The sequence below is a fragment of the Hibiscus syriacus genome, unplaced genomic scaffold, assembly GCF_006381635.1.
Source record: "Hibiscus syriacus cultivar Baekdansim isolate YM2019G1 unplaced genomic scaffold, ASM638163v2 tig00010871_pilon, whole genome shotgun sequence".
NCBI lineage: Eukaryota > Viridiplantae > Streptophyta > Magnoliopsida > Malvales > Malvaceae > Hibiscus > Hibiscus syriacus.
Window position 1 is genome coordinate 24800 of NW_024062235.1, and position 26504 is coordinate 51303.

Genomic DNA, 26504 nt, shown 5'->3' on the forward strand with positions numbered 1-26504 from the left:
TGTATAATAATAATTACAACTTAACGGGTTAAAATAAAATATGCACAACTTATTACGTTAATCTAACTATCGTTATGTTTAGGTATTGTAATAATAATGTAAACAATAAAACATTTACAACTTAACAGGTTAAAATAAAACAGGCTCAACCTATTACGTTAAACTAGCTATCTGTTTGTTTAAAGTTATAATAATAATGTAAACAGTAAAATAAAATAGGCGCTACCTATTACGTTAAACTAGCTTACGGTTTGTTTAAAGATATAATAATAATATAAACGGTAAAATATTTACAACTTAACCGATTAAAATGAAATAGCCGCTACCTATTACGTTAAACTACCTACTGGCTTGTTTAAAGGTATAATACTAATGTAAATGGAAAAATATTTATAACTTAACAAGTTAAAATAAAATAGGTGCTACCTAATATGTTAAAGTACCCACTGATTTGGTAACATTTTAGACGCTACCTAATATGTTGATAATATTAATAACAAAATAAGTAATTAACATATTTTGTTATCGTCGAATTTCTAAGGCCCCATCAGCTTTAACTTTGAAAATTTTTTAGGTGCTACCTAATATGTTGATAATATTAATAACAAAATAAGTAATTAATCTATTTTTGTTATTGTCAGATTTCTAAGGCTCCATCAACTTAAACTCTCGTAATATATTAGGTGTTACCTAATATGTTGATATTATTATTAACAAAATAAGTAATTTACTTATTTTCTTAGTGTTTATAATATTTTAAGCGCAACTTGTTGTCTTATTACGGTTGATAATATTTTCAGTAATTAACATAAATGATTAAAGTCAATAATTTTTTGACCCATTTTACATATTACGATAATATTTTCGGTTACTACAATTATTATTATCAACACAAATAATGTTTATGATAAAAATATATAATATTTCTGCTAACAATTTTAACCGTTCATATATTTAACCAGTTATACTATTTTTTAACCGTAATTTAATCACCTCACATAATAACCTTCACCAGTTTCTTGACGTAATTCCAAAGCCAAAGACTATACACCATTAATGCTCTTCTTGGTGGGAAAATGTGCACGTCTCCTCAAAACAACGCTTTGTGTGTTCCGACTCTCTGACTCATTGCTTTTTTTTTTTCTTTCTGCAATCAGATTGATAAAATCTAGGGGTTTTTTTTTGCATGTGTTTACGTGTAACCATGCTGAGAAATTGATTTTAGGAAATAAAGGAAACGTTCGTGAAACGGTTTCCAGTGTTTTAAGGAGCTTCGCATGATCCAAGTCCAACCAAGGATCTGGTCTGGTCGGTAAAAGGATATGCTTATGTCTCGTCTTTCTTTCCTTGTCTGTCGGTGATAAACAAATCACTGTAAAAAGCTTTTCTTTCGTCGTAATTTAATGGAGTGTTGGGCATTGCGTCCATTGTTCATTTAAAAAGGAGAGAAAAAGGTGCGCAAAGCAAGCAGCAGCCCACTCATCGAAACGCCGCAACACTTGCGCACGCTTAGCTTTGTCCAACGTTGCCCGCACATGAATGAACCTTCTCTCTTATTTTATATACTTAATTTCACAACGCATCCCCAAACTATGACCCTTATTTAAAGTAAGTTTCTAAAATTTTTAATATTTTAATTTCATTCTCAAACTATGAGTCATTCTAAATTGATTTTTAAACTTTTGAACATTTTAAATTCATCCCAAATTATGACCCTCGTTCTAAATTATCCCCTCAACTTTTGAATGTTCCAATTATGTCTTTCAAGCTCATTAAATTCTTTTATTGTTATTCTTATACAATGTTAATTCTACTGAAAATATATTTTAAGAATAGTAGTGGATTTAGATGACTTTTTTATGAAAATTTCAAAAATTATTATACTTTGTAAATGTTTTTAAATTTTAGTTTTTATTTTTATAATTTATACTTTTATAATTTTTGATTTTTTATAACTTTTACTTCTTTTTTAATTTTTTTAATATTTTTATATTTTAATAATATTTTTAATAATTTCTAATTTTTATTGAAAAATTAAATAAATTCTTAATTCTTTAATTAAAATCAATTATGTCATTAAATTTAGCCAAAATTCAGTTGTACTTTAAAAGTTGCCTAAAAAATCAATTAAGCCTCTCTTCCGTATTATCATTCACATACGAATTGTCATATCAACATGATGGACTACCACATCAGTATTTTTAATTGTCACATCAACATCGTAGCAATTAACATTGACAAAAAAAAAATTAATAAAATAAAATAACTACATACACAAAATTAATAGAATTAAAAACCATAAAATAATTTGAGTTTACTTCATATGAAAAAATATACCAGTGAGCTTTCTAAAAGTATAACACTCAGTTTAGGTACGATTTCGAATAAGGACTAGATTGAAGTTTTCAAAAAATAGAGAAATATTTTACCCCTTTAAGTCTTGAAATATTCACACGTAAAACAACTACCAAGTCTTACGTAAAATAATTATTTTTCTGGGATGTGGGTCCCTCACTTTCTAATATTTCTCTCTCACACGTGCGGTTCTGATTGAGATTTACGTGTCTACCTTTCTGGTGTTTGACAATAAATACTTTTGCAATCCCAATGTCTGATCTCTTAATTAATTTAAACGCACGCTTGACGTTTAATTCTTGTATAAAAGATAAAATCTGAGAGATGTTAACAAAATACTTTGACCCTTGATAAAAGCAAGAGTAAAACCTTCGAATTGTACAGTTAATAGTTATAAGAAAGGGCAGGGATGCTGCTAGGCTTTTGCTTTTAACACCCTTCAAATCATTGGAACTGTAAAATGGGACATATAAAGCCCCTAAATACATAGGACCATGTCCTACGAGTTTACTTGGTACTTGAAAGAACATGGACCTATGGATCCAGGAAACCTCAAAGGAACAAAAATGTTTAATCATCTTCCCCCACACTCTCATACGTTGGCGCTGCTTGAATCCGTTAGAATCATTAATCTCCTTGCTGTTTTCGTGAAGTCGCTGCAATGGCAACGAGAATTTGATTAACATCCCAAGTTGTCTGTCTGTTGTCAGACAAAGATTTGAAGATATATGAGTTTTTACCTGAATGGTTCGTCTTCAATTAGTTTGACTACACCCGTAACATCCGTGTAGATTAAATGGCTCAGAGTTTCCGAGTTTCAAATTCCGAACATGTCCATCAGTTTCCTCTGCAGTCATCATAAGACCCCAGCAATGAAAGGTCGAGTGTACGACCGACATCCTCCGATTCCATGAAAACTTTACAATGAATGGTCTCTAAGTTCGGTTCAGCTTCTTGGCGATTATTCTTGTACCATGAGAGACCTTCACAGAATGCACGCTCTGAAAGGCCTAGTTGAATTGCAGATCCCGAGCCATCAGAAACGTTTGCCGTCTTTTCCAGATATTTGGAAGAGCTATTGCTGGTAAGAACAGGAGAGATTGTATCACTAGAGCAGGTGAGGGAGATTTGCTGCTCGGTAAGAATTGGCTGACCGAAGAGTACAAGCCGAGGTGTCTTTGCATAGCCAGTTTTCTTGGAATTATGAGTAGCCATGGTTAGCACACAAGAAACATTATCACTCATGCTAGACTTTTGGACTTTTGGGCCACCATTGGAGGAACTATTGGGCGTAGCAGCATGATTGAGAAATGGGAAACTAGCCTGAAAGAGATCGAACTGCAGTTTATTGGCACGGAGATCCGATAAAGGTAGACTGTAATGAGGATGCCTGGCTCCCTGCATGCCAGCAGGAGTGGTGTTGGGTAAACACACAAAGGGGTTTCTGTGTAACATTCTCAAAACCGGGATAGTGACTAAATTATAAGATTTCAAAAATTTGGTGATTGAATTAGAATAATTGAATAGTTTAAAGACTTATATGAGAAATGTGGTGTAGGATCAAATTGAAAAGAAGGAGGAATGAAAGGATAGTATGGTCATTTGCAAAGAAAAATATTTAAGAATGGTATATATAGATACACGTGGAATGAAGGAAACAAAGTTTAGAGGTTTTCAGAGTTCTCTTCCTTTCTCTTCTTTTTCACGTGTGAAGCCAAGCAAAGGTGAGTTTTCTCTTGAATTGATTATGTGCTGAAATTTAAGTTTGGTTTTGATTATTAGATGCTAAGTAAGCTTAAGGAAAGCTTAATTTGCTTTAAAACAATAAGATGAAGAGTGTAGGATGATTTAAAGATTTGGAGTTCTTGAATGAAATTTAGAAATAGAGTTCATAATTAGAATAAGAAGTTGAATTTGACTTGTCAAAGGGTTAATTAAGAAGTTAAAGGTGAAAGAATTGAATTAAGAACACATGAAAAATTTGATGAAATTCTTTGATTCAAGAATTATGGTGAATTATGAGAGATGGTAAAGTGTTATAGTGTTATAAGAAGGTTTAGATATGTATAGATAAGTTTTAAGGTATAAAGAGGGGTTAATAAGTAGAATTTGAGGACAAAGTAAGACATTTTCGTGCTCAAAATAGAATTTCTGGGTTGTGTGCATCGATGCATCTTCAATGTGTATCGATGCACTCTCAAATAATTAAACATCGAAAGCAATTAGTGCATCAATGCACAGGTAGTACATCGATACACCTCATTAAGAAGAAAACATCGAATGTAATTTGTGCACCGATTCATAGGTTGTGCATCGATGCACACGTTAAGGAATGCATCGATACACTGTAGGGTGCATCGATACATACCTTCATTAAGAGATGAAATTAGCCTTTCTTTTAGTCTAAAAAATGAACAATTAATGTATATCAAGTGGAATATTGATATGCATCAATGTATAATTATGTAGATATTAAACGTGACTTTGCTTCAAAGTAATCGAAGGGTTAGAATTGATTCAATTCAAACAAGGCTAAGGTGAGTGCAAATGCATAGCATGATTATGTTAGTATATTCAGTTCTAGACTTGCGATAAGTCTAGATTTAATATCTTGATACATGATTCATTCAATATTATGAAACATGATATGAATTCATACCATATGCATTATGTGATATGCTTGAAATGAACATGCATGAAAAGTTACATGTCTATGGGATATACTATGTGAATTGTGGTAAGTCTATTTTCCATATTAGAGCTTATATATATGAGTGTATGTGTCATATGTGATTGAATGAGTTACAGGATATATATTATGTAACACCCCCGACCCGTATCCGACCCGGATACGAGTATGAGGTGTCACATTGACTTTTCAAAAATTTATTCGTATAAAATGGTGAGTAATTTAAAAACTTTGATAACATTTAATTTATTCAAAACGTTTACAAAATATATCAGAGTTCATACAATTTATATCTTTATACTACATGCCAACTACACTCTATATACAATATATATATTTTCTGATCTGACAATTGGGTAAGGAGAACTGACATGTCTTGCTCCTCTTAGCTCTTTACTCTTCTCACTTCTGTAACCTACGTGTGAAACAATCACACGCTAAGTCGTTGACTTAGTGAGGCATAAAACATATAATAAAACTCTATCTCATAATCATGCTTGAACAATTTCTACTAACATATCACATACAAGCACCATACCCACATATACATGTAATGATTCCTACTATGCACCTTTCATATAGATATATATATATATATATATATACATATCCACACATACATATAATTATCTTCTTTCCTATCATTATCATATTATCACCTTTCATATTTCTATTCTCTTGTTCATATAATCAATTAAGCTCATATCATATATCTTATAGCATATACAATAATCACTAACACGCATATTTCATATACAGTACATTCCATGTTATCTCTTATTATCCCATGTACACCTGTAACTAATTCTTTTTATCGTATAAACATATACTAAACATTTATATACACATCATGGTACACATATATCAGTTCACAACCGAACACACATCGTATCATATCAATTGATTTATTTAATCTCTTTAAAGTCTATGTATTAGCTCATGTATACTTTTGAGAACTTAAGGTATGTGAGTACATTGAGGTTGTGCACCACTATACTGTCACCACAACTCGTATAAATGTCCCGAAGGACCTATCCAGAGGTCACAAAGATCCTCGGTAACTGTCCAGAGGTCACAAAGATCCTCGGTAACTATCCAGAGGTCATAAAGATCCTCGGTAACTGTCCAGAGGTCATAAAGATCCTCGGTAACTGTCCAGAGGTCATAAAGATCCTCGGTAACTGTCCAGAGGTCATAAAGATCCTCGGTAACTGTCCAGAGGTCATAAAGATCCTCGGTAACTGTCTAGAGGTCATAAAGATCCTCGGTAACTGTCCAGAGGTCATAAAGATCCTCGGTAACTGTCCAGAGGTCATAAAGATCCTCGGTAACTGTCCAGAGGTCATAAAGATCCTCGGTAACTGTCCAGAGGTCATAAAGATCCTCGGTAACTGTCCATAGGTCCCGAAGAACCTAGGTAAACTTTCCATATGTCTCGAAAGACATAGGTAAACCCTCGACTCTTGGCATGCCAACTATACCCCTAGCTCTCATATCACATAACATGGGCATTATCATTTATAACATTTCATATCACTTGTATCACAAGTGCATGTATTCACGTAGATCGTTTCATATGACTTATACCATTTCTCATTTGTTCATGTAACTTGCATGTCATATCATGTAACATATAACACATAATCATATAGACTTACGGTTTTATCACCTATCATGTTATTTCACTTATACACTTTTATATCACATAAACTCATATATATAGATCATGTCACATAACTTATCTCATAACTTATTTGATATTCCTATATATTCTCATCTTATAACTTATATTACCTATGCATATAACCTTATGAGCTATTCTTATATTACCCTATATCAACCATACTTTGTTTATCTCACTTTTCATATCATTCATTCAAAAGCATGTTAACACCTATAATCATGCATACATACAATTTATGTCATGCATATACATATAATCATATATTCATGCATTAAACATAGGAAATAGACTTGTCACAAGTCTTGTTTCCATTTAGCACCATAAATGAATTAATATGCACTCACCTGGCCTCACTAGTCCATTTCAATCTCTTATCTTCCCTTTTTATCGATCTTACTTGTCAATGATTCCGAAACTCGTTTAGGCTCTGAATCTACATAATTATACATTTTAAGACAATTATTAGATACCTACACCTTTTAATTGGATACTAGCAACTTAAACGAACTTATTAAACCAATATTAACATTTTTCTTTAGGGGGGAATCGGTTCCCTCCTGTGGGGGTATCGGTTCCCCTCTGGCATTCTGGAATTCTATCGTTTGAAGGGGTATCGGTTCCCCTTGCCCAGAAATCATATTTTCAACCCGAAAATTACTTCATTTCCACTCAAACACTTTATATATCATCCCCTTTTCATTCTTAACTCTAGTACACATACTTAAATCAATCTATATTCATTTATTTCATCTTAAACCTCAAAATCCTATCTTCCATATGAGATTCAAAAATCATACCAAATTTTCAATGTGTTCTAATTCCAATTCTAACACTTCATACTTCTTAATTAGATTGATGACAAGTCAAATTCATCCATAAAGCTTCAACAACCATACCATATCAAAATTTCATCTTAAAACTCATATGGCAAATTCCTTCATAATTCCTTCATCTTATTGTTTAAATCCCATATAAGCTTTCCTTAAGCTTATTTAATACCCAAAGAATCAAAACTAAGCTTAAAACTCAAGAATTAACCAACTGAAATTAAACTTACCTTTGCCTTGCTCTCCCACGTATGAAGAAGAAGAAAGGAGAAGAGCACTCTGGATGGTTCTCACATATCCCACGTTTATATTACCCTTAAAAAGGAATATAAAAAAATCTTTCTGGTCAAATGACCATTTAACCCTTAATTTCCTTTAATAATTACTAAATAACTTTCAATATATATTCAAATAATCATTGAACTATTTCATTCTTATACTTTAGTCACCAAATTCTGAAACTTTACAATTTGGTCACTAACCCGATATTGAGGATGTTACAAATCTCCCCTCCTTTTAAGAAAATTCGTCCTCGAATTTTTCACTGAACATCTTAGTAATAACATATCTTCTAATGTTCTTATGTTGCTTCCCTGACTTATTTTTTCTTGTCATCATCAGAAACTTACTTTTTAATCCTTTAGTTTTCCGACTATCTTTTTCGTTTATACCTTCATCTTCTGTTGTTTATCATATAAACAATAACCAGTAATACCAATCCATTGTTGTCTTTTCTCTCATTCGATTATGCATTTTTCCTTTGACCTTTCTAAAATTCCATATAATGTCACTCATCACGTTGACAGTAACATTCTTCTCATCACTCTATATCAAAACTGTCCTCTGTACTTCCATATTTATCGTATCTGATTCTTTTAAATCAATCCCTTTCATTTCCTTACTCCTTATTCCTTATACATAAATCATATATTTCCTTTCATATTCACATACTCTTGTCTTATCACTTATACTCATCTTCATGTACCAATCTTCATTGCATCATCATTACTCTGATAACCCATTTCTTATACATAACTTCATTCTTTATCATTTCTTATACTTGTATTTTCCTTCCTGAAGGTTCCATGCAAATACTTATCTCTGTTTCTACATCATAGCTATCTGCTCAGAATATACAACTATATTCAAATTCACATCATAATCAATTAACTCCACTATATCTTTCCTCCAATCTTATAACTCTAGCACCTTTACTCTGACAGCTATATAATAACTTTTGTTCAGTCTAGGGCACATGCCCTCTTATACCAATCATATACATTCTTTCCAATCTAAATTATCTTAACATTCGCTTACTCAACTTATCAATTTCACTTCTATTCTCATATATCCTGAAATTTCTTTTACTCAAACTCAACATTCTGACTTCCTGTGTCCTATAATCTGATCATCGATATACATATTCTCAAACTCTTCTTATCAATCCTCAGCTTTACTTAAATATACAAATTCTTACTTCCTTTTCCTTTACTATACCACATTACTATGATCCAAATATGCAATTGTATCCAGATCCATTTCAAATTTGGTTATCATATCCTGACAATATCTTATAATCTTATAATTCTAGTACATTTTTATCACGTACTCTGGTTAGCCAATGCTAACTCTTTCCATCTAGAATACAAACTCTTTTACAACAATAACCGTGTTACTTGATCTTTTAACATCCTTATGGTGAAACTCGTTCACCATATTCCATCTTATCCACATAATAACAAACTTCTCAATTTTATTTCTCCACTATGGAGAAATTAACATCTTCTAGCATTATCTTCATATCATATATCCAAAGGTCTGTAACAACAGAGCCTTCCTCAAATTCACCCTTGAGATCGGGTGCTCATAACTCTTTTAACTATTTCGAAACATTCATTCTATGAGTTAACGAAGTATACACTTAAAAACACATCGAAATATCATTCAACATCATGAATCATTCTCTAATCTTATACAGACATTCCCTGAGGTTTTCGCTCTTCTCCCTGCCTGGCCAGGGCAGGTGAATGCTATTACCTTCAGGTCTATCGGCTTGTATTTTACTTTGAAAACTCTCATATTTTCATGTGCTCATATCATTTCTTCTATCTGATATCACGTGTACGTATAATCATCCAATTCACATTGTATAACATATGTCAATTGCATATGTTCACATATCATCCATCATATCATATAAACATATATATAAATTTTATAAATCATTCTCTGGTATTCACATATCTTATTTAACATAATAATTTAACTCTATTAACAAGACAGTACACTCCTTTCCCTATCAGATCAGAAAATTTTCTACTTTATGTCGGCATGTAAACTTTTTATGATACTTTGGACTTCGATTTATGCCGAGAATCGGCTAAACCTTAGCTCTGATACCATTAAATGTAACACCCCCGACCCGTATCCGACCCGGATACGAGTATGAGGTGTCACATTGACTTTTCAAAAATTTATTCGTATAAAATGGTGAGTAATTTAAAAACTTTGATAACATTTAATTTATTCAAAACGTTTACAAAATATATCAGAGTTCATACAATTTATATCTTTATACTACATGCCAACTACACTCTATATACAATATATATATTTTCTGATCTGACAATTGGGTAAGGAGAACTGACCTGTCTTGCTCCTCTTAGCTCTTTACTCTTCTCACTTCTGTAACCTACGTGTGAAACAATCACACGCTAAGTCGTTGACTTAGTGAGGCATAAAACATATAATAAAACTCTATCTCGTAATCATGCTTGAACAATTTCTACTAACATATCACATACAAGCACCATACCCACATATACATGTAATGATTCCTACTATGCACCTTTCATATAGATATATATATATATATATATACATATCCACACATACATATAATTATCTTCTTTCCTATCATTATCATATTATCACCTTTCATATTTCTATTCTCTTGTTCATATAATCAATTAAGCTCATATCATATATCTTATAGCATATACAATAATCACTAACACGCATATATCATATACAGTACTTCCATGTTATCTCTTATTATCCCATGTACACCTGTAACTAATTCTTTTTATCGTATAAACATATACTAAACATTTATATACACTCATGGTACACATATCAGTTCACAACCGAACACACATCGTATCATATCAATTGATTTATTTAATCTCTTTAAAGTCTATGTATTAGCTCATGTATACTTTTGAGAACTTAAGGTATGTGAGTACATTGAGGTTGTGCACCACTATACTGTCACCACAACTCGTATAAATGTCCCGAAGGACCTATCCAGAGGTCACAAAGATCCTCGGTAACTGTCCAGAGGTCACAAAGATCCTCGGTAACTGTCCAGAGGTCATAAAGATCCTCGGTAACTGTCCAGAGGTCATAAAGATCCTCGGTAACTGTCCAGAGGTCATAAAGATCCTCGGTAACTGTCCAGAGGTCATAAAGATCCTCGGTAACTGTCCAGAGGTCATAAAGATCCTCGGTAACTGTCAGAGGTCATAAAGATCCTCCGTAACTGTCCAGAGGTCATAAAGATCCTCGGTAACTGTCCAGAGGTCATAAAGATCCTCGGTAACTGTCCAGAGGTCATAAAGATCCTCGGTAACTGTCCATAGGTCCCGAAGAACCTAGGTAAACTTTCCATATGTCTCGAAAGACATAGGTAAACCCTCGACTCTTGGCATGCCAACTATACCCCTAGCTCTCATATCACATAACATGGGCATTATCATTTATAACATTTCATATCACTTGTATCACAAGTGCATGTATTCACGTAGATCGTTTCATATGACTTATACCATTTCTCATTTGTTCATGTAACTTGCATGTCATATCATGTAACATATAACACATAATCATATAGACTTACGGTTTTATCACCTATCATGTTATTTCACTTATACACTTTTATATCACATAAACTCATATATATATATCATGTCACATAACTTATCTCATAACTTATTTGATATTCCTATATATTCTCATCTTATAACTTATATTACCTATGCATATAACCTTATGAGCTATTCTTATATTACCCTATATCAACAATACTTTGTTTATCTCACTTTTCATATCATTCATTCAAAAGCATGTTAACACCTATAATCATGCTACATACAATTTATGTCATGCATATACATATAATCATATTTCATGCATTAAACATAGGAAATAGACTTGTCACAAGTCTTGTTTCCATTTAGCACCATAAATGAATTAATATGCACTCACCTGGCCTCACTAGTCCATTTCAATCTCTATCTTCCCTTTTTATCGATCTTACTTGTCAATGATTCCGGAACTCGTTTAGGCTCTGAATCTACATAATTATACATTTTAAGACAATTATTAGATACCTACACCTTTTAATTGGATACTAGCAACTTAAACGAACTTATTAAACCAATATTAACATTTTTCTTTAGGGGGAATCGGTTCCCTCCTGTGGGGGTATCGGTTCCCCTCTGGCATTCTGGAATTCTGTCGTTTGAAGGGGTATCGGTTCCCCTTGAATGGGTACCGATTCCCCTTGCCCAGAAATCATATTTTCAACCCGAAAATTACTTCATTTCCACTCAAACACTTCATATATCATCCCCTTTTCATTCTTAACTCTAGTACACATACTTAAATCAATCTATATTCATTTATTTCATCTTAAACCTCAAAATCCTATCTTCCATATGAGATTCAAAAATCATACCAAATTTTCAATGTGTTCTAATTCCAATTCTAACACTTCATACTTCTTAATTAGATTGATGACAAGTCAAATTCATCCATAAAGCTTCAACAACCATACCATATCAAAATTTCATCTTAAAACTCATATGGAAAATTCCTTCATAATTCATTTATCTTATTGTTTAAATCTCATATAAGCTTTCCTTAAGCTTATTTAATACCCAAAGAATCAAAACTAAGCTTAAAACTCAAGAATTAACCAACTGAAATTAAACTTACCTTTGCCTTGCTCTCCCACGTATGAAGAAGAAGAAAGGAGAAGAGCACTCTGGATGGTTCTCACATATCCCACGTTTATATTACCCTTAAAAAGGAATATAAAAAAATCTTTCTGGTCAAATGACCATTTAACCCTTAATTTCCTTTAATAATTACTAAATAACTTTCAATATATATTCCAATAATCATTGAACTATTTCATTCTTATACTTTAGTCACCAAATTCTGAAACTTTACAATTTGGTCACTAACCCGATATTGAGGATGTTACATATTAGGTATGTGAAGTGTGTGTGATGTGTTTGTTATGATTTATATATATGCATGAGAAGATGTATTGACATGTTACAATATATATATTATATGAGTTGTGTAAATATATATATATATATAAATGTGATAAATATGTGAAATAGTTAAAATGATCTATATGATTACCTAAGAATATGAAATAAGAGGTATGGTAAAAACATAAGAAAGAATATGAAATATATAGCATATGAATATGAAATCATATGAGAGGTGGCATGAATTATACGAAAAATAAACTACGTGATTACAAATATATAAAAATATGCTAGTGTGATGGGACATAGGAACTAGTATATATGATGTAAATGTTTATATAAGTTATAGGATGAGAATATGTCAGATCATAAATTAAACCGATGATATGTGATTAGATGAGAAATGAACATGAGATATATGAATATGAATGAAATGATATGGTTATATGAATATGAGAAAAGGTATATGTGATAAGATGATCATATGAACATGTGATAAAGGGCTATAGGAAAGAAATATGTGATATGAATGTGTGAATATGTAATAAGGTAAAAGATAATGCCCATGATATGAGTTATGAGAACTGTAGGTATAGTTGGGATGCCAAGAGTCGAGGGTTACCTATGTCTTTCGAGATATATGGATAGATTACCTATGTTATTCGGAATATATGGACAGGATTACCTATGTTCTTCGGAACATATGGACAGGATTACCTATGTTCTTCGGAACATATGGACATGATTACCTATGTTCTTCGGAACATATGAATAGGATTACCTATGTTCTCCGGAACATATAGACAATTACCTATGTTATTCGGAACATATAGATAGGTCATTCGGGACATTGATTGAGTTGTAGTGACATCATATGTGTCCACAACCTTATAGTACTCGTATACCTGGAGTTCTCAATAGTGTATATGGGCTTAAACAGGACATAAAGAGTATGATATGATTGTATTTTAATATGGTATTATTATTATTTACATTGTTTCATATATGGTATGATAAATGATGATATGATAGTATAATTGCATTTGGATAGTAGATTGCATGTTTATATTTTTAGTAATTCTTTATTATGTAATTATGCCTCACTAAGTCTATGACTTAGCGTGTAAACGTTTTTACACGTAAGTTATGAAGAGCAAGAGGATCAAGAATAGGAATTTGCAGAGTAGCATATCTCCACTCAACGATCAGATCAGAAGTAAAGTCACAGTATGTATTTTGTTGTATATAATGTGTTGACATGTAAGAAATATGTTAGTTATAAATGCTCTGATCGGTTTTTGTCTTGTTTGGTCAACTTATGTAAAGTAATAATATATTTTTAATGAAAGTTTAAAAGTTCTTCGATTTTCTTTAAAAAAAATTCAATTGGAAAAGTCAATGTGACACTTTAGATTCGTATTCGGGTCGGGTACGGGTTGAAGGTGTTACATTTAATGGTATTAGAGTTACGGTTTGGTCGATTCTCGACATAAACCAGAGTCTATAGTGTCATAAAAAGTATACATGCCAACATAGTACTAAGAACTTCTGATCTGATAAGAGTAATGAGTATGTTGCTTAGCTAATAGAAACATTTGGTATGTCTTATTAGATGTCCGGACAAGATAGCTCCCGGGGTGAAGCGGGAGATGATAGATTAGTTGAAAGTAGTAATTCACCTGCCCTAGCCAGGCAAGGTGAAGCACAGGCACCCTCTGGAGTGCCTGTGCAAGATCAAGATGTATTTTTCAGGACGTTGGACACTATTTTGACACGTTTCCAACCTCCTGCATTCTCAACGCAGAGAATAAATGTAGCCAAAGAGTTAAAGGGATTAGGAGCTCCAGAGTTCAAAGGTGAAGCCGAAGAAGGTCCCGTTGTTGCGGACCTTTGGCTTAATGACATGTTAGAGGGACTCCACTGCTCTGATATGGAGAAACTAGATGAGATGGTCTCCTTGCTCCGTGGGCAAGCGAGAATCTGGTGGACGAATGTTATTCATAGGATGCCAAATGATCATATAACCTGGTATTTGTTTTTAGAAGAGTTTAAGTACAAGTATATAGGAGATCAGTTCGTCAGAAAAATGAAGCAAGAATTCTTGAATTTAAAATAGATGAATCGCGATGTGTATGAATATGAGTGTGAGTTCAACAAGTTAAGTCGTTTCACGACCGAATTGATTCGGACAAAGAAAGAAGCATGTGAGTGGTTTGTTGAAGGACAATGACCAAGGGTAAAAGATATGTTGATTGTATTGAACCTATCCTCATTTCAAAAGGTAGTAAATCGTGCTAAAGCTCTAAAAAGATATCAGAATGAGCGATTTGGGGATCAAAAACTCAGTCTTCAAAAAGGATGGCGGCTTCGTCTAGCTATATACCACCCAAGAGAGGTAGAGATTCTGGTTTCTAATCCCAAGTAAGGTCTAAATCAGTAGTATCCTCTGCTAGCTAGACATACTCAATTGGGAAAGTCTGGTGATGGAAGAGCACAACAGAGACACTACCAAATTTGTGGGAGATATCATGGTGGGGCATGTAGAGTTGAATCTGGAGCCTGTTTCCAATGTGGAGAAGTAGAACATTTCATGAGAGATTGTCCATTGTGGACATGAGAGTCTGTACGCTCTACGACTAGAATATATAATATTAAAATCAGTGAAGACAGTGTAGATCCAGAGATATTAGCAAGTATCTTTCTATTGTACAGTAAATGTGTTATGATATTAGTTGATCTGAGCTTGTATAACCATATATGAGTAGAGAATGGGTAAGAGAATTGAGAATTTAGTTAGAATTCATTTATAATAATAGTGTAGTGACAAATCCATTAAGGTACAGTGCTAAAGTAAATAAGATATGTTGGAAGTGTTCCATTCGAATTCAGGGAATTCTGTTAATCTAATGGAGCTATTCCTCAAGGGATAAGTAACTGGTGACTGGAATAAGAAAAAAAGATATGATCTATGAGACAAGGAGATAGTGATTTATAAAGGAGTAAATATATAGTGAAATTAAATGAAAAATGGTGTAAAGTGTGAATTATAAGTTGATATGGGGTAAGGAAATGATAAATAGTGTTATGAAAAGATTGTTTGATTTCGTAAAGTATACGTTTAATAACATTTGAAGAGATTTAAGGTTGCGTTCTGAGTTAAAGAATGATGGAATAAGAGATTGGTTATGGTTATAAGGTAATTAGAAATGGATTGGGTTCTTTGGGAAGTGAAAGCAAATCATTGATTATAAATTGCAATGGGATAAAGTAGAGAAATGAGCATGAGAACATTGAAAGATATGTTCTTATCGGTATGTGTAACGAAAATTCGAGGACGAATTTTCTTAAAATGATGGGAGATTTGTAACATCCTCAATATCGAGTTAGTGACTAAATTGTAAGGTTTCAAAATTTGGAGATTAAATTAGAATAATTGAATAGCTTAAAGACTTATATGAGAAATATGGTGTATGATTAAATTGAATAGAATGAGGAATGAAAGGATAGTTTGGTCATTTGCAAAGAAAAATATTTAAGAATGGTATATATAGATACACGTGGAAGGAAGGAAACAAAGTTTAGAGGTTTCCAGAGTTCTCTTCCTTTCTCTTCTTTTTCACGTGTGAAGCCAAGCAAATGTGAGTTTTCTTTTGAACTGATTATGTGCTAAAATTTAAGTTTGGTTTTTATTATTAGATGCTAAGTAAGCTTAAGGAAAACTTAATTTGCTTTAAAACAACAAGATGAAGAGTGTAGGAGGATTTAAAGATTTGGAGTTCTTGAATGAAATTTAGAAATAGAGTTCATAATTAGAATAAGAAGTTGAATTTGACTTGTCAAAGGGTTAATTAAGAAGTTAGAGGTGAAAGAATTGAATTAAGAACACATGGAAAATTTGATGAAATTATTTAATTCAAGAATTATGGTGAATTATGAGAGATGGTGAAGTGTTATAGTGTTATAAGAAGGTTTAGATATGTATAGATAAGTTTTAAGGTATAATGATGGGTTAATAAGTAGAATTTGAGGACAAAGTAAGACATTTTCGTGCTCAAAATGTAATTTATGGGTTGTGTGCATCGATGCATCTTCAATGTGTATCGATGCACTCTCAAATAATTAAACATCGAAAACAATTAGTGCATCGATGTACAGGTAGTGCATCGATACACCCCTTTAAGAATAAAACATCGAATGTAATTTGTGCACCGATGCATAGCTAGTGCATCGATGCACACGTTAAGGAATGCATCGATACACTGTAGGGTGTATCGATACATACCTTCATTAAGAGATGAAATTAGCCTTTCTTTTAGTCTAAGGAATGAACAATTAATGTATATCAAGTGGAATACTGATATGCATCAATGTATAATTATGTAGATATTGAACGTGACTTTGTTTCAAAGTAATCGAAGAGTTAAAATTGATTCAATTCAAACAAGGCTAAAGTGAGTGCATATGCATATCATGATTATGTTATTATATTCAGTTCTAGACTTGCAATAAGTCTAGATTTAATATCTTGATACATGATTTATTTAATATTATGAAACATGATATGAATTCATACCATATGCATTATGTGATATGCTTGAAATGAACATGCATAAAAAGTTACATGTCTATGGGATATACTGTGTGAATTGTGGTAAGTCTATTTTCCATATTAGAGCTTATATATATGAGTGTATGTGTCATATGTGATTGAATGAGTTACATGACATATATTAGGTATGTGAAGTGTGTGTGATGTGTTTGTTATGATTTATATGTATGCATGAGCAGATGTATTGACATGTTACAGTATATATATTATATGAGTTATGTAAATAAATAAATATATATATATATATATATATGTGTGTGTGTGTGTGTGTGTGTGTGTGTGTGTGTGTGATAAATATGTGAAATAGTTAAAATGATCTATATGATTACCTAAGAATATGAAATAAGAGGTATGATAAGAACATAAGAAAGAATATGAAATATATAACATATGAATATGAAATCATATGAGAGGTGACATGAATTATACGAAAAATAAACTACATGATTACAAATATATGAAAATATGCTAGTGTGATGGGACATAAGAACTAATATAAGTGATTTATATGTTTATATAAATTATAGGATGAGAATATGTCAGATCATAAATTAAACGAGTGATATGTGATTAGATGAGAAATGAACATGAGATATACAAATATGAATGAAATGATATGGTTATATGAATATGAGAAAAGATATAAGTGATAAGATGATCATATGAACATGTGATAAAGAGCTATAGGAAAGAAATATGTGATATGAATGTGTGAATATGTAATAAGGTAAAAGATAATGCCCATGATATAAGTTATGAGAACTGTAGGTATAGTTGACATGCCAAGAGTCGAGGGTTACTTATGTCTTTCGAGACATATGGATAGATTACCTATATTCTTCGGAACATATGGACATGATTATCTATGTTCTTCGGAATATATGGACAGGATTACCTATGTTCTTCGGAATATATGGACAGGATTACCTATGTTCTTTGGAACATATGGACATGATTACCTATGTTCTTCGAAACATATGGATAGGATTACCTATGTTCTTCGGAACATATGGACATGATTACCTATGTTCTCCAGAACATATGGACAATTACCTATGTTCTTCGGAACATATGGATAGTCTCTTCAGGATATTAATTGAGTTGTAGTGACAACATATGTGTGCACAACCTTATAGAACTTGTATACCTGTGGTTCTCAATAGTGTATATGGGATTAAACAGGACATAAAGAGTATGTATATGCTTGTAATTTAATATGGTATTATTATGATTTACATTGTTTCATATGTGGTATGATAAATGATGATATGATAGTATAATTGCATTTGGATAGTAGATTGCATGTTTATATTTTTAGTAATTCTTTATTATTAATTATGCCTTACTAAGTCTATGACTTAGCGTGTAAACGTTTTTACACGTAGGTTCTGAAGAGCAAGAGGATCAAGAATAGGAATTTGCAGAGCAACATATCTCCACTCAGCGATCATGTAACACCCTCAACCCGTATCCAACCCGGATACGAGTTTGAGGTGTCACATTGACTTTTCAAACTTTGACTCTTGACGAAAAATCAAAGAAATTTAAAACTTTCATTAAAATAACATTGTTACTTTACACAAGTTAACCAAAACAAGACAAAACTGGTCAGAGCATTTGTAATTCACAATTTCGTTACATGCCAACACACTATATACAATCAAATATCTACACTTAACTACAATTCTGATCTGATCTGTGGAAAGGAGAGTCTGACCTGTCTTGCTCCTCTTCATTTCTCCTCTCGCTTTTCAGAACCTATGTGTGAAACACTCACACGCTAAGTCGATGACTTAGTGAGGCAAATAAACATATAATATAAATTATAACTCTTAATCATGCATGAATAATTACTACTATTATATCATACCACTCAAATCCTTATTCATGTAACAAATATACTACATATATACATATATACATATATACATACATGCATATATGCATATATACATACGTACGTACGTACATACGTACATACGTACATACGTACATACGTACATACGTACATACGTACATACATACATACATACATACATACATACATACATACATACATACATACATACATACATACATACATACATACATACATACATACATACATACATACATACATACATACATACATACATACATACATACATACATACATACATACATACATACATACATACATACATACATACACATATACATACATACATACATACATACAATACATACATACATACATACATACATACATACATACATACATACATACATACATACATACATACATACATACATACATACATACATACATACATACATACATACATACATACATACATACATACATACATACATACATACATACATACATACATACATACATACATACATACATACATACATACATAACATACATACATACATACATACATACATACATACATACATACATACATACATACATACATACATACAACATACATACATACATACATACATACATACATACTACATACATACATACATACATACATACATACATACATACATACATACATACATACATACATACTACATACATACATACATACATACATACATACATACATACATACATACATACATACATACATACATACATACATACATACATACATACATACATACATACATACATACATACATACATACATACATACATACATACATACATACATACATACATACATACATACATACATACATACATACATACATACTACATACATACATACATACTACATACATACATACATACATACATACATACATACATACATACATACATACATACATACATACATACATACATACATACATACATACATACATACATACATACATACATACATACTACATACATACATACATACATACATATACATAATACATACATACATACATACATACATACATACATACATACATACATACATACATACATACATACATACATACATACATACATACATACATACATACATACATACATACATACATACATACATACATACATACATACATACATACATACATACATACATACATACATACATACATACATACATACATACATACATACATACATACATACATACATACATACATACATACATACATACATACATACATACATACATACTACATACATACATACATACATACATACATACATACATACATACATACATACATACATACATACATACATACATACATACATACATACATACATACATACATACATACATACATACATACATACATACATACATACATACATACATACATACATACATACATACATACATACATACATACATACATACATACATACATACATACAGACATACATACATACATACATACATACATACATACATACATACATACATACATACATACATACATACATACATACATACATACATACATACATACATACATACATACATACATACATACATACATACATACATACATACATACATACATACATACATACATACATACATTACATATACTCTATTCTCTTGTTCATATAATCTCTCATGTTCATATCATATATCTTAACATATGCTCACTTATATCATATAACATATACAATCAAGCAACTATATCATCATCTTCATTTTTATCAGTATCATAAATTCCTTTTATCATATGATCTTATAATTACCATTTGTACAATCATATATCACACATAACATCTCACAAGGAAACAAACATATCATCATATCAAGTTTATTTATATTATCTTTTTATTATCCCATGTACACATGTGAGAACTAAAGATATGCGAGTACATAGAGGTTGTGCACTATGTTGTCACCACAACTCGTATAATTCCCTCAAGGGGCACTGAGTATTTGTCCCGAAGGACCACTATGTCCTGAAGGACCACTGATTGTTCCGAAGAACCACTATGTCCCAAAGGACCATAGTTTGTCCTGAAGGACCACTAATAATCTCTCAACTCTTGGCATGCCAACTATACCCCTAGCTCTCATATCACATAACATGGGCATTATCTTTTATACCATTACACATCTTCAAATAGTCACATAGCTTTTCACATAACATTTCCATTTGCACATGTAATTACTTAATTTATTTTCACATAGCTCATGTTCCATATTCATATCTCATAAGCACGTAGTTCATATTACTTATATTCACATATACATTCACATCACTAATTCATATAAGCTCATGTATTCACATAGGTCATTTCTTATAGCATATCACATAGCTTCACAACTCATCTCATCTAATTTTATGCATATACCCTTATATCAATACCATATAACTTATCTTACCGATTTGCATAATCCCTTACAACATACAAAGTTTATACTAATTCCATATATTTACTTAATTCAACCTCACATATTTTATTATCTAAACCTATATTCACATATGATTTCCTATATAATTCTTATATAACTACTATTAAATGTTAGTATAATAACTTATGCCAGTGTTTCTTAGTTACATCTGATTCTCATTTTCTATCATATATATATAACAATGTTACTCAACTTATTTTAGTCTTCATTTAATCATATGAGTCCATCATATTAGTTACATAGAATCTAACTTACATAACTTATACTTGGTTATCATATTTCACATAAATCATTGCCCTACAATATACTATATGTCATATAGTTCCCTTTCACTTATAACATTCCCTAGAGTTTGTGTACACTTATTATATATTTTACCTATGGTTCTTATATCTTCTCCTAGTCATATAGACCCATAATTCCTCATTACCTAACCTATATTACATGTCCATATAATTCTGGGTATTTATACCACCAAGTATATACCACTTTCTCTTGTTATTACTTAAATTTTTATTATCTCATATATCCTATATCATCTTCTTATCTAATCACATGAATTAGATATATTTATATAATATATATATATATATTCACATGATTTACTACTCTAACATATATCCATATATATCATAACATATAACACATATACTTATACCAACCACATACTTATATTCATTAATTCATGCATTCTAATATAGGAAATAGACTTAACACAAGTCTTATTTCCATGAATCACCTTATACAATAAACTATGCACTCACCTTAGCCTTGCTTTGGTTCGATCCTTATTCTTCGATTGTTCCGGAACAGGATTACGCTCTAAACCTATATAGTAATACATTGATACGTATCAGTATACTTATTGATATCTTCTAAACTATCACTTCTTGAGCTAAAAGAAATATTATTTTCATATTTTAATGAAGGTATGGATTGATGCACTACACCATGTATCGATGCATCCCTTGACGGGTGCTTCGATGCACTATCTATGTATCAGTGCATAAATCTCATTCGATGTTTGTATTTTAAGTGGGTGCATCGATGCACTCCTTATGCATCGATGCACTAATTGCATTCGATGTTCATTTATTTGAGAGTGCATCGATACACACAGCCCAAAAATGATACTTTGAGCACGAAAATCCCTTCCTGATCCTCTCAACTCTTTATATTTCACCTTCTTTAATATTCCTAACTTTCATACACATATTTACACTTATTTCTACTCAATAATCACTTCTTTAACCTCCCAACCATATCCTTTATATGGCATTCAAGAATCATACGCAAATATCAACATGTTCCAAATCTCATTCTAACACTTCATATTCCTTATTTAGATTGATGACAAGTCAAATTCAACTTCCAATTCTAATTATCAACTCTATATCAAGATTTCATTCAAGAACTCAATCTTTAATCTCTTTTAATTTCATCATCTTTTGATTTTAAGATAACTTAAGCTTTAGTTATCATCTAATGATCGAAACTCAACTTATATTTCAGCTAATAACCAACTATTAAGAAATCTTACCTTTGCAAGTTGGTGTCCACGACTGGAAGAAGGAAGAAGAAAACTCTGGAGAAATCTCTCATTTCCCCACGTGGTTCCCTTATCTTATAAGAGAGAAAAATATATTTCATGCTAAATAACCATTTTGCCCTTTGATTCCTTTAATAATTACTAAAACCTTCAGGAAATATTTTTGAATAACTCAATGAACTATTCAAATATCCTACTTTAATCACCACATTCTGAAGTTTTACAATTTAGTCACTAACTCATAGTTTGGGATGTTACATATCAAATCATAAGTAAAGTCACAGTATGTATTTTGTTGTATATAATGTGTTGTCATGTAAGAAATATGTTGGTTATAATTGCTCTGATCGGTTTTTTATCTTGTTTGGTCAACTTATGTAAAGTAATAATATATTTTTAATGAAAGTTTAAAAGTTCTTCGGTTTTCTTTAAAAAAAGTCAATTGGAAAAGTCAATGTCACACCTCATATTCGTATCCGGATCGGGTACGGGATGGGGGTGTTACATTCTGGCCCCAAGGAGGTTGCCTGAAAATGTCGGCATTGGAAACTGACCATCAAGGGGAAAGTCGGAGTGCTACGGCAGTTTCGACTTATTTCTTGGAAGAGAAAACGGAGATAGATGAATTACAGGTATGTTTGAAACCATCTCGTTTTACATTTTGAAGAAAATTTGGCTCGTCCCATGTAACCTGCAATATAAATCTCCATCACATAAGATCATATTCCAATTGTCCATTCATGAGATCCTAATAAATATACACACACGCGTATATAAATATATATATGATTGATGACATCTTCCATATCAGTTTGTGACACAATATACGCAATTATAAACAAATCATCATTTACATTTCCGAATAAATGGGAAAATTCATGACATTCTCTATCAGAGAACACAATAAGCTATCCTGGAAACATCCATTGTTGTAAATAATATTCATCAACTTAAAACAATGGAGAAACAATATAGAAACACAATTAGAAGCGGAGAGAACTGACCTGAAGAAGCCTCCAAGGTGAGTCAGGCCAGCGAAAGGGATCAACGACATGAACCGAAGATATAGTTCCCATAAACCAACTAATTCGAGAAGAGTCATCGGTTTCAAACGCCATTTTAAATCTCATTCCCGAACACCACCGGATCTGCAATGCAGCCTTAACTAAAGAGGCCTTCACACAGAACTCAGAGGTACTCGCCCACGGGTAGTAAACGACCTCAAATTGTTGGCCATTATAAGCACGTGTTGCGGCCTCGATAACTTTCTCAGGCCTAACCTTTCTCTTCCCCATCAAATTACAATTTGAGCCAACCCCATTGTTGTTTCCATTTCTCATCAACTTGCTCTCATGTTCCCTCAGAAAAGCTGAAAACCCTCAATCTGGGATCATTCAATTCCAGCAGTAGTATTCCATCTGGATGATCTCTCAGGTCCTCCAGCGATTTCGTTCTTCATCCTTAGAATACCAATGCAATGATCCCCGTTTTCCACCCTAAAAAATATAATCGAATCAGCAGGTACAAGCTTCTTATGGTTAACAAAAGTGCTCCAGCCCGTAGTCAAAAGATATCTCCTTGGGGTACCCCTGTAAACATGCCTAAACTTTCATATTTCCCCATGGACATCATTGGCCAAAATTGTCTGAACAGGCAGATTAGCAGAGTAATCCAATCTGGGAAATATGGTTTCAGCATAATACCTTGGAACCGAAAATCCCCCGCCATTGTTAGCATCTTACTGAGTCAATGTCTTAGCAAAAGAAACTGGTTTTTCTCGTGTTCCATTACCATTAATGCCTATAATTCCCTCTTCTTCGAAATCATGGTCATTATTGTTAACCGGGATCAGCTTGATTTTTGCAAAAACCTCGTCGGTTTTGGGGTCGACTATGAACTTAACGGCGGCGACTCGGCAGAGTACATAAGCCGGTATTCGAGGACAGTGCCTGAAATCAACGGAGCCACATGCGTGCTTACGACCTTGAGGAAAGTAAAAGGCTTTGGAGTTAACCGAAGGCATTTGAACCATTCCACCAGCACAAGCGTGCCATAGTTGAGAATCCAAACATTTCTTCATCTCTTTTGGTTTATCCTTTGAGTCCATAAAAGTGATAATCTCTCAAGAAAAATAAAAATGATTGTAGCAGTGAAATTTCCAGTTTCTCTTTCTCCCTTCAAGTAAATGCTGCAACAAAAGAGACTTATTCATCAAATTCAACAACAACAAAAAGAGAGAGAAATGATCAGAAATAAAGGGGTTGAATTGAAATGACTACCTTGAAAAACATTCATGAACAAGGAACACTGTAATTGATGGTGTGTGCTTTTCTGTGAAGTCCAGCAAATTATGTTGTGAATATCTTCTTTGATATTCAATCCTCACCAGAAAGAGAATCCAAAACAAAAACTTGGAATTCCACAGAATCTCAACATTTTCCAAAAAGTTCCATTAAAAAAAACTCACAAAATAACTAGCTAAGGCTTCATAATTAAATAACATTCAAAGGCCAAAGCTTCCCAAAACTCTATTTTTCTCCAATTTCAATAGCTTTTATTGCCTCTCCTTCAACAGCCATGAAAACCAAAATCTGCCCCCATAAGACACTTTTCGCTTCTTTTTTTTTTTGTCAAAAGCCAGAGTCAAATTCACTATAAACAAAAGGGGAAAAAAACTGTTCAATTCACCAAGTTTTGAGTTCACATGCAAAATTAAGATCCCTTACAAACAACAAGAAGAAAAACCCCAGAAACTAAACACACATAAAAAAAGAAAAAAAATATCTTAGCTATTCTTACACTCTCTTTGATCCCATAAAAGAACCCACAAATCTCTGAGTAACTAGCAACACACAAAGTTCATGTATTAAAAAACCTCCTCCAAATTCTCCTCCTTTAAAGGACCAAAGAAGATATATAGGGAAAAAAGAACGAAAACAGTGATGAATCTTCTTTGGGTGTGTGTTTTTTTCTTTCAAGGATTCAATCAAGAAATTTACTCGTTGGCCGACACAGAAGCAGATTAAAAAGCCATTATCGCACAAAGAAAAAGAGAAGGAAAATAATATAAAGAGAACTTTTTGGCATGCAAGTGTCCAAAAAGCACACACTGAAACAACGT

At 32.2% G+C, this 26504-nt stretch overlaps 1 pseudogene; it reads right to left on the reverse strand.

Moving 5' to 3' along the window:
* Window positions 1-2947: 2947 nt before the first annotated feature.
* LOC120204407 lies at window positions 2948-25674 on the reverse strand (annotated as a pseudogene).
* Window positions 25675-26504: the final 830 nt, after the last annotated feature.